The sequence below is a fragment of the Nannospalax galili genome, unplaced genomic scaffold (assembly GCF_000622305.1).
Source record: "Nannospalax galili isolate Female #2095 unplaced genomic scaffold, S.galili_v1.0 scaffold405, whole genome shotgun sequence".
NCBI lineage: Eukaryota > Metazoa > Chordata > Mammalia > Rodentia > Spalacidae > Nannospalax > Nannospalax galili.
Window position 1 is genome coordinate 457,876 of NW_008354532.1, and position 9,276 is coordinate 467,151.

General features: G+C 39.5%; 1 non-coding gene across 1 annotated transcript; it reads left to right on the plus strand.

Annotated features, from left to right (window-relative positions):
• The first annotated feature begins 5,357 nt into the window (after positions 1–5,357).
• LOC115067464 lies at positions 5,358–5,488 on the plus strand. The gene has a single exon (XR_003846878.1). It is a non-coding gene; the product is annotated as a small nucleolar RNA SNORA65 (small nucleolar RNA).
• Positions 5,489–9,276: the final 3,788 nt, after the last annotated feature.

The following is a 9,276-nucleotide window of genomic DNA, read 5'->3' on the forward strand; positions in this document are numbered from 1 at the left end:
AAAGAATAAAGAAAGTAAAAGCCTATATGTGGCACCTGAGACCACCAGGCCTATTTTCCACAAAGATTCATGGGGAAAAGTCACAGGAGGCTTACTGCTGATGAAGAAAATAGTGAACACACAGATATCATGGAATTGGCCAGAAAAAAAAAATTGGAAAAAAATTAGTCTTTTTACTTAAAACTAGGGTTTAAACCCAGAGCCTCACACATGCTAGAAAAGGACCCATGGGACTGAAGAAAGGCCTTTAAGGGAGGGATGGGGGAGAAGGATAGAACACATGTGATATGAAAATGGAAGGGGGAGCACTGGGGGCTGAAGGGTATAGGCAGGGAAGTGGGCAGGGAGATGAGGGAGAGGGCTAGATCAATGAATACCAAGTACGTAGGAAAATGCCCTATGGAAACTGTCACTTTGTATATTAATTAAACAGAAAAAAATTAAATTCCTCTGTTTAACAAGAAGGAATGATTGCCAATAAGAAAAGAATGTCAGAATCAGCCAAGGCACAGTAAAAGATGCTCTCTCCATAGCCCTAGTTAGCTGATTTGAAAAGGCAAGCACTATTCAAATTATTCATCTGGAGTGCTGGAGAGTTAGGCTCATGCCAGTGCTGGTATTCTTATTTATCCCATTTTATAGATGAATAAACTAAGGCCAAGAGAAGCTAAGTAGCTTGTCCCAGTCACACAGCTAATAAGTTATAAATCTGGAATTTGGACCAGGTCTCTTGGCTACTAAAGCTAACCATAAATTGTGTATTTACTCATTCTTCTCTCCTTAATTATCACCTTTTTCTCAGCAAGAAACCCTTTGTTACTCCCCCCGCCCTTCCAGGGCCCATATGTAAGGTTTATTTTGAATAATAAGAAATACATGTTTTTTAAAAAGATTTCTATTGTGGGGACCTAAAAGCCCCACCTTGCATAGGTCTGAAAGGAAGTTACTGCGGGCGCAGCCTGGCTTGCTTTGAAAGTCTGAAGAATACTTCCACACTCCTGAGGAGTGCATGATCAGCGCGTGACCATCCTTAAGATATGCTCTCAGAGGGGAGGGGGTGTTCCAGGTGCCTTTATAAGCTTTGTAACAACTGCAATAAATGAGTCTCTGCCTAAGACTCCCTGTTGGGTCTGAGTGTCCCCGGGTAATGGGGGCGGCGTGGGCTGGTGAACAGGGTGCTTACTCATTCCCAATCCTCACCTCGCTGGGGGTCATTGGTTCAAACCCCTGTCATTCTATTTTTACTTTTTACTATTTTTTGGTTTTGTTTTTTGAAACAGGGTCTCCCAGTAGCCCCAGCTGGACTGGAGCTCACTATCTAGACCAGCTGGCCTTGACCTCATAGAGATCTGCCTGCATCTGCCTCCCGAGTGCTGGGATTAAAGGCATGAGCCACCACATCCTGCTTATTTTTGTTTTTAATTACATGTATATTTGTGTCTGTCTAGGGCTTTGTGCGTGTGTGTGCAGGTACCCAAGGAGACTAGAAGAGGGCATTGGATCTGGAGCTGAAGTTATAGGCTAATTGCCTATAAATGGAGCTGCTTAATATAGATGATAGGAATTAAACTTGGGTCCTCTGAGAGAGCAGTGAATGCTCTTAATCATTGAGCCATCTCTCCTGTCCCCAAGAAATATCTATTTTTAAATAATGAACAATATATTTACTTTTGTAGATGTTTGAAAGAGAGGTACAAGAGCTGTCTAAATGGTTTTCCTTCCAAAGCTGTGGTTCATTCTACTCTAGGAGTAGAATATGATGTTACTAAGCCATATTACACTGATACCTGAATAAATAATCAGGCTGATTCTTAGTGTTAGTTTTAAAACCCAAGAGTAGACTTGAACTCTGAGTTTGTTCCTTCAGATCTCTGACAGAACTGTGCTCTTGATCCAGGCCTCACCCATACATTTATTCAAACATGTTCTTCAGCATTAATTGGGGAATTAAAAGCTTAGATCCACCCTTATCTTATCAGAGAACTTTGTCCCTTGATACCTAGGCCTAAAATAGTTCACACACACCATGTCAAGTATACTCCTCAACTATTCTCACTAACTTTGATGACAATACCACTACTCTGCTTTCAGCACTTTGATATGCTAATTCAAGTACACCCACATTCATTCACTATCTTGGGTGCAGAGCAAAGTGGGGCCCCAAGGGATCAAAGTCAGGTACCTAGATCACTAGAGCTCAGTTAGCTTGTTTTGCATTATAAACAGTAGCTTTTTGGTACAAGATTGAGTAAAAGTCCAGATCCTGTCCATATTGTAAGTCATTCCTACGGAAGAAAGCAGTAAGATCTATGTTGGGCTAGGGATGTAGCTTAGTGGTTAAGTGCTTGCCTAACATTTGTGAAGCCCCATGTTCCATCTCCAGCACAGCAAGGGAAAAGAGAGAGAAAGGGAGAGTCAGAGACCAACAGAGACAGAGATTTATGTTAAAATTGAGAAGGAAGAATTAAATTGGAACAGACTGACTTTCATGAGCTAAGATGGTACAGATGAGGCGTAATATGAACCATTTTGCCCTCAATGGAGATGAGAAGACTAGACATTAATTCAGAGAGCATAGGAAAATCTCCGTCAGTTGCACAGGTAAGTGGCCTCTCAATGCTTTTTCCCTAGTCTTCCCTTTACCACCTTGAGATGTGTGAGTCAGGTTATCCATCCTCTCTCCAGTGCTAATCTTTAGCTCAAATAAAAGCTTGAATCACCAGCATTGGCATCCTTCTTAGAGCTCATTCCTAGAGCAGGATGTCTGTCTGTAGCATAAAACAAGCACAGCAGCCAAAGCCCAGGCCAGTAGTAAACAGAAAGTACATTTTGCCCTTGTCTCCACAGCCACTATCTGTCTTCATACATCACTCTCTAAACATCTAGCATTATTGAGCATTATAGCTAATGGTAGATTCAAGTGTTTAATGAATGGGAAAGTGGAAAAATCAAACAAAAACACAAACAAAAAAGTCATCCCACGCTGCAAATTAAGGGATCAGCAAAACTACTGCTGGTTTAAAAATTCTAGTCCACATTGCCAAGACACTAATTAATATAATAAAAAACACAAAGACCTTGCTTAAAATTAAAGGAGCAGGCTGCCCACGGCTTGCTGCCCACTCTCTGAGCAAGCATCTGTTGAGAATGTAACCAATTGTCTCCTTGGGTGCTTAAAGGAAGGGAGGCAAAATTGCTTTGGCAGAGAGTCCAACAGTTAACTATGCCCCCTTTGAAAACAGAATTTTTGCCCTGTTTTTAATGCCAAGCACATACAATGTCAAGAGAATTGGCCTTAATATAAAACATGACAGAACTGCAGCAAATGGGGGACAGTGCTACTACTTTCAGTAACAGAAGGAACAGGAAAAATCCAGTACAGATCACCTCACACAGCATCAACCAACTTTAGAAAATGTTCTTTCCAACTTTCACTGCCATCTATGCCTAGAGGAGGGCTTGTCACATTCCGGGCACCCTGTAAGTATGAGTGTAGTCAAAAACCATATACCCATGGGCTGGGATGTAGCTTTGTAGTTCAAGACTTGCTTTGCATGAATGAGATGCTGGGTTAGATCCCCAGCACCTGTAAAAATAAAGCAAAACATCACACACTAGTTCCATAGATAGTGTTAATGTTAGCGACTCAATGTTAATTCTTTTGGTTTGGTTGAGTTTTTTTATTTGTTTGTTTTTGGTTTTTTTGTTTGTTTTGTTTTTGAGTCAAGACCCTACTATATAGCCCAGGCTAATGTACACTACCATGCCTAGCTCAATGTTAGATTGCTTTTATTTTCTATTTTTTTGGACAGGGTCTCATGTAACCCAGTCTTCCCCCAAACTTGTTATGTAATCAAGGATGATCTTGAACTTGTGTTCATCCTGCCTCCACCTTCTGAGTGTTGGGTTTGCAGGTGTGTACCCAGGCCAACCTGGTCTACATAAAGTTCCAAACCAGCTGGGGCTACAGGAAGACCCTGTCTCAAAAAAAAAAAAAAAGAATAAAGAAAATAAAAGCCTATATGTGGCACCTGAGACCACCAGGCCTCTTTTCCACAAAGACTCATGGGGAAAATTCACAGGAGGCTTACTGTTGATGAAAGGAAAATACACTGCCCAGTGTATGCAGTGCAGGACTTGAACTCAGGGCTTCAGGCAAGCAATCAACTGAGCTCCATTCCCTGCTTTTCAGTGTCAGATCTTGATGCTTAAAGTTAGAGGCTAAACATCTTTTGCTGTTTTAGGCATGATAAATAGCATTTTAAAAAATATTTTATTTTATATGTGTGAAGGGGTATCTGTCTCTCTTTCTCTCTCTCTCTGTGTGTGTGTGTGTGTGTGTGTGTGTGTGTGTGTGCATGTGCGCACGCACACGCAGATAGGTGCAGGTATCAGTGGAGGTCAAAAGAGGGTGTCAGATCTCCTGGAACTAGAGTTATAAGTAGTTGTGAGCCACACATTATGGATGCTGAGAACAGAATTCTGGTCCTCTGGAAGAGTACTCTTTAACTGCTGAGCCACATCTCCAGGCTCAATAAACAATGTTTTTTAAGGTTTCCTTATGCAGCTTACGATCTGGTCTATAAGAAAAAGAGCAGAGATGAGAAGCTGAAAATACAAAGGACCATGAACTGAACGACAGAACGGCAAGCTTTGATTTTTATAACAATGCACCAGACGCAGAACCTAGTTCTTCAAGTGTAAAAGCTTTTAAAATTTCTTTTTCATTTCCTAATCGCACATATCTGTATTTACTTTGAAAATACAATATATAATTTGATACATGCACAGGTGTGATATATAATTGTCAAATTGAAACGAGCACCATTTCTAGCTCATCAAATCCCTTTTCTATGTTTGGGAACTTTGAAACTCTTCTCTAGCTATTTTGAAATGTATAATTAATCATTGTTAGGCTATCATCAGCCCACTGACCTACAGACTGTTAGAACAACTTCTTTGCTACCTTTTCTCCTTGTGTTCACCTTTTCTCCATGCTACTTCCCTCTAGCCCTTTCTATCTTAGTGACCTATCTTGCTCTCCACTTCTGTGTGCTCAACGTTTTTTAGCTCCACAAATGAGTGAGAAGGTGACATTTACCTTTCTGGGCTTACTTAACTTGACATAACATCTTCCAGTTCCATTCATATTTCTTCAAATGTCAAATTTTTATCTTTACCATAGTTGAATAATGTTCCACTGCACATACATAAAACACATTTTATCATGTTTCTAGATAAACAGTGGAAGATGCCATTTATTAACCATATTCTCTGTGTCTGACACTTTAGTAGAGAGTTTATGAATATTATTTCACTTAGCACAGCTTTGCTTAAAATTAGCTGTTACATAGCCACCCGCCAATGCACCTGACCAGGTCTTGATGGCTGATGCAATCCAGTGGTGAGCTGAAAGTAAGCCCCAGCTTTTAGGAAACAGGGTTGTCCTACATGTGGATGACTCCGTGCTGAAAGCATGAGAACAGCCTAGAAGAAAAAGAAAAAAAAAATTAGCTGTTATGGTTCCTGAAATCGTATTCCTGAAATTAGTTTTCCTGAAAGTAAAACAGATACTTAGGTTGTCCAAGAAGAGATTGTTCTAAAGGACAGAGCTGGACTATTAGAGGCCTGACTTCAAATGCTACACATACTCTTTTAGACAGTAGAAATAGAATCGCTGACTGAAAATCTATAATGTATTTTTTGCCCCTCCTCAGAGCAACAGAGATTGTTATGAGTTCTAAATGGTTTGTTGCTCTTAACTCATGCAGCAGTTGGTGTATTAGCTACTTTTCTGTTCCTGTGATAGAAACACCATGACCAAGGGAACTTATAAAAGGCAAAGTTTATTCAGCTTATGAGTTCCAAAGGGGCAAGAGTTCATCATGGTGGGGAGGCATGGTGGCAGAGGTGGCTGGAGTAGGAGCAGAAGCTAAGCTCTCACATCTTCAAGCAGGCAGAGGTGGCCAGAGAGTGACTGGAGATCCAGCAAGGCTTAAGAACTCTCTAAGCCCACCCCCAGTGATGTGCTTCTTCCAACACAGCCACACCTTCTAAGACCTCCAAAACACCACCGCCAACTGGGGACAAAATGTCTGAATACTTGGAGCTTATGGGGGACATTCTCATTCCAACTGCCTCATTTGCATTCCCAAAGTCACGTGGTAGTGACATGAAGAAGGTAACAACTTCGTAATCCAGCTATGATGTTTAGAGACTGGGCCTTTGGGAAGTGATTGCCCTAAGGTAATTAGGATAGAGGTCCCAAGGTTAGATATTGGTAGCTTTATACGAATAGACAAAAACCACATATTGACATGTACATTCCCTGCAGTTTGCCCTGTGACACTATGCACTGCCTTGGGACTCTCCCAGCAAGAAGGCCCTCCCCAGATGAGGCTCCTAGAGTTTCATTTCCAAAACAATGAGCCAAAATTAACCTCTTTATTAAGTAAGCCTGCCTTGGATATGATGGTATAGCAACAAAAACAGACTTATACAGATACATTTCAGAGATGGAGATTGGATCCTGAAATTCTGGAATTACTTTGACATTTTTAGAATCTTGTAAGAGGAAAAAAACTAGTCTAAGAACTTGAAGTCTGGGTTATTTATGGAAATATACACTGTTCACTAGACACATATAAAGAAAGAAAGACTACTTTAGAATATTCAGGAAAGTTTCTATTGAATTCGGCCTAGAGGAGTCCAAACTTAAAGAAAACCTAAATCAGTGAACACTTGTATAGGATCCATGGATTCTACACTTCTGTAATTAAGCATACTTGGCCTCTGACAACTTTCTTTCCTTCCTTCCTTCCTTCCTTCCTTCCTTCCTTCCTTCCTTCCTTCCTTCCTTCCTTCCTTCTTTCTTTCTCTCTCTCTTCCTCTCTTCCTCTCTTTCCTTCCTTCTTTCTTTCTTTCTTTCTTCCTCTCTTTCTTTCTTTCTTTCTTTCTTTCTTTCTTTCTTTCTTTCTTTCTTTCTTTCTTTCTTCCTACACATTGTCTGGCTGTGCACCCAGGCTGGCCTCAAGGTCTCACTTCTACTGCCTCAGCCTCCCAAGTGCTGGGATCACAGGAAGACACCAGCACACCTGGCTCTAGCAAGGTTCTTGATGGTTACAACTCTGATTGAACACATCTTTGGTTTTCTACAAAGTGAAACTAGATTTTTTTTATACACTGATCTCATTTTATTTATTTACACTCAGAGACATTAACTTCACTGAATACATGTACTGAACATGGAAACTCTAGGAGTCAAAGGTTAAAAATTGGTTATGTTGTCATTAAGGAAGATATACATAACAAACTTTCAGCCTTAACTAGGTCTAGGTACAAGTAAGATAGCTCAGTAGACTCAATAGTGAGAGGATCTGTTAGTTTGATAGAGAGGAATGCTGATATTTGCTAGAGTTACAACAGGTTTATGTGAAACTAGGTTTCTAATAACCAGCAACACCACCAGAACACATCTTCAAAACCAAGTGTAGAGTTCATAATGGTTATATGTCATTTTAAATGAAAGACAAAACCCAACCAGAAAAGAATGCTAGCAATAAAAAGCACATAAGGCATAAAGGGAAGGCACCTCCTTCAATCCTATCCCTCCAGAATCCTTCTGGCAGATAGGTATCCAATGCCTAATATGTGCCACACGGTGCCTATCTAGATGCCTAAAACTCAGTGAACAAAATGGACAAAGACGTTCTTGTTGTAGAGTTCACATCTACTAGAGAAAGGTGACAAAAGATCCTCGATTATGTGGTATCTTTGAAGGTACTAAGAGTATTGGATAAACCGAGGAAATCAGGGCAAAAGAGGTTGGCAGTGCAAGTGGGAGAGGATGGAAATGATTTTATTAGTTTATATTAATTACACGTAATAATGGGCTTCATTGTGATATTTTCATATATGTATAATGAATTTTGATCATATACACCACCCATTACCCTCTCTTGGTCTCCTCCCACTCCCACTGATCTTTATCTTCCCAACTGAGTTGCCTTTCCATTTTCATGGTGTGTGTGTGTGTGTGTGTGTGTGTGTGACCCAGAGAGCTTAATTAGGGTTGCTTACAAGAGCATAAGTGAGGTGTTACCTACAGGAGCACGGACAACTTACCAGAAGCTATGAAACTGAGGAAAATGTCTCTCCCTCCCTCAGTAACCATTAACTACATATAAATTCTGGAGAGGGGAGGGCCTTGTGATTCAATGGGGTGCAATTCTTCAAATGGAGCCCAAGATATGCCTCAAGGGTAAATAGCATTGTGTAGGAAAATTGAAATATATATATATATATATATATATATATATATATATATATATATATATATATATATATATATATATATATATATATATATATATATATATATATATATATATATATATATATATATATATATATATATATATATATATATATATATATATATATATATATATATATATATATATATATATATATATATATATATATATATATATATATATATATATATATATATATATATATATATATTTGTTTTCGAGACAGAGTCTCTCTGTAGCCCCAGATCTGCTGTAACTCACTCTGTAGACACGGCGCGCTTTGTACTCACAGATACACATGCCTCTGCCTCCCAAGTGGTGGGATTAAAGGCATGCGCCACCACACCCAGCTCAAATATATTCTTTTTCATGTATATTTTTATTGCATTTTTGTGCATTTCATATATCTTAATCAAATTTAGATCCCTTCCCCCGTCTGTACCTCCCCATTACCACCACCCCCCTCAGAGGATTTCATGTAGTCTGTCATATATATTAAGGCATATCTGGTCAAGCATTTATACCCAGATATCCTTCAGGGCAAGTTCATCCACTGGAGTGCCAGGTAGGTAAATCTTGGGCAAAGACCAATTGTTCTCAGATAAACCTTACCTAGACATATATTTCTTGATCTGGTATGTATAATTTTTCAGTAGGTTGTAGGAGTAATATAGTTCCCTCTGGTTTTCAAAACTAGCTAGTTTCCATTTATCCCCTAGGCTCCTTGTATACTCTTCCCTCTCCCCTCCCTTAAACTAACCCAATTTTTATCCATATCTCCCTTATTAAGGCCTGTTTCCTACTGTTCTTCTCTTTCAGGTTCTTTCTTTTCCTTTACCTCCCTGTTTCCTTTCCATTATCCTCATTCCTGTAGTTATGTCTGGTTGCATACTTATTTATCAGAGTCTGGTCTAGGATCCACATATGAGGGAGAACATATGTCGATTTCTTTTCTGAGTCT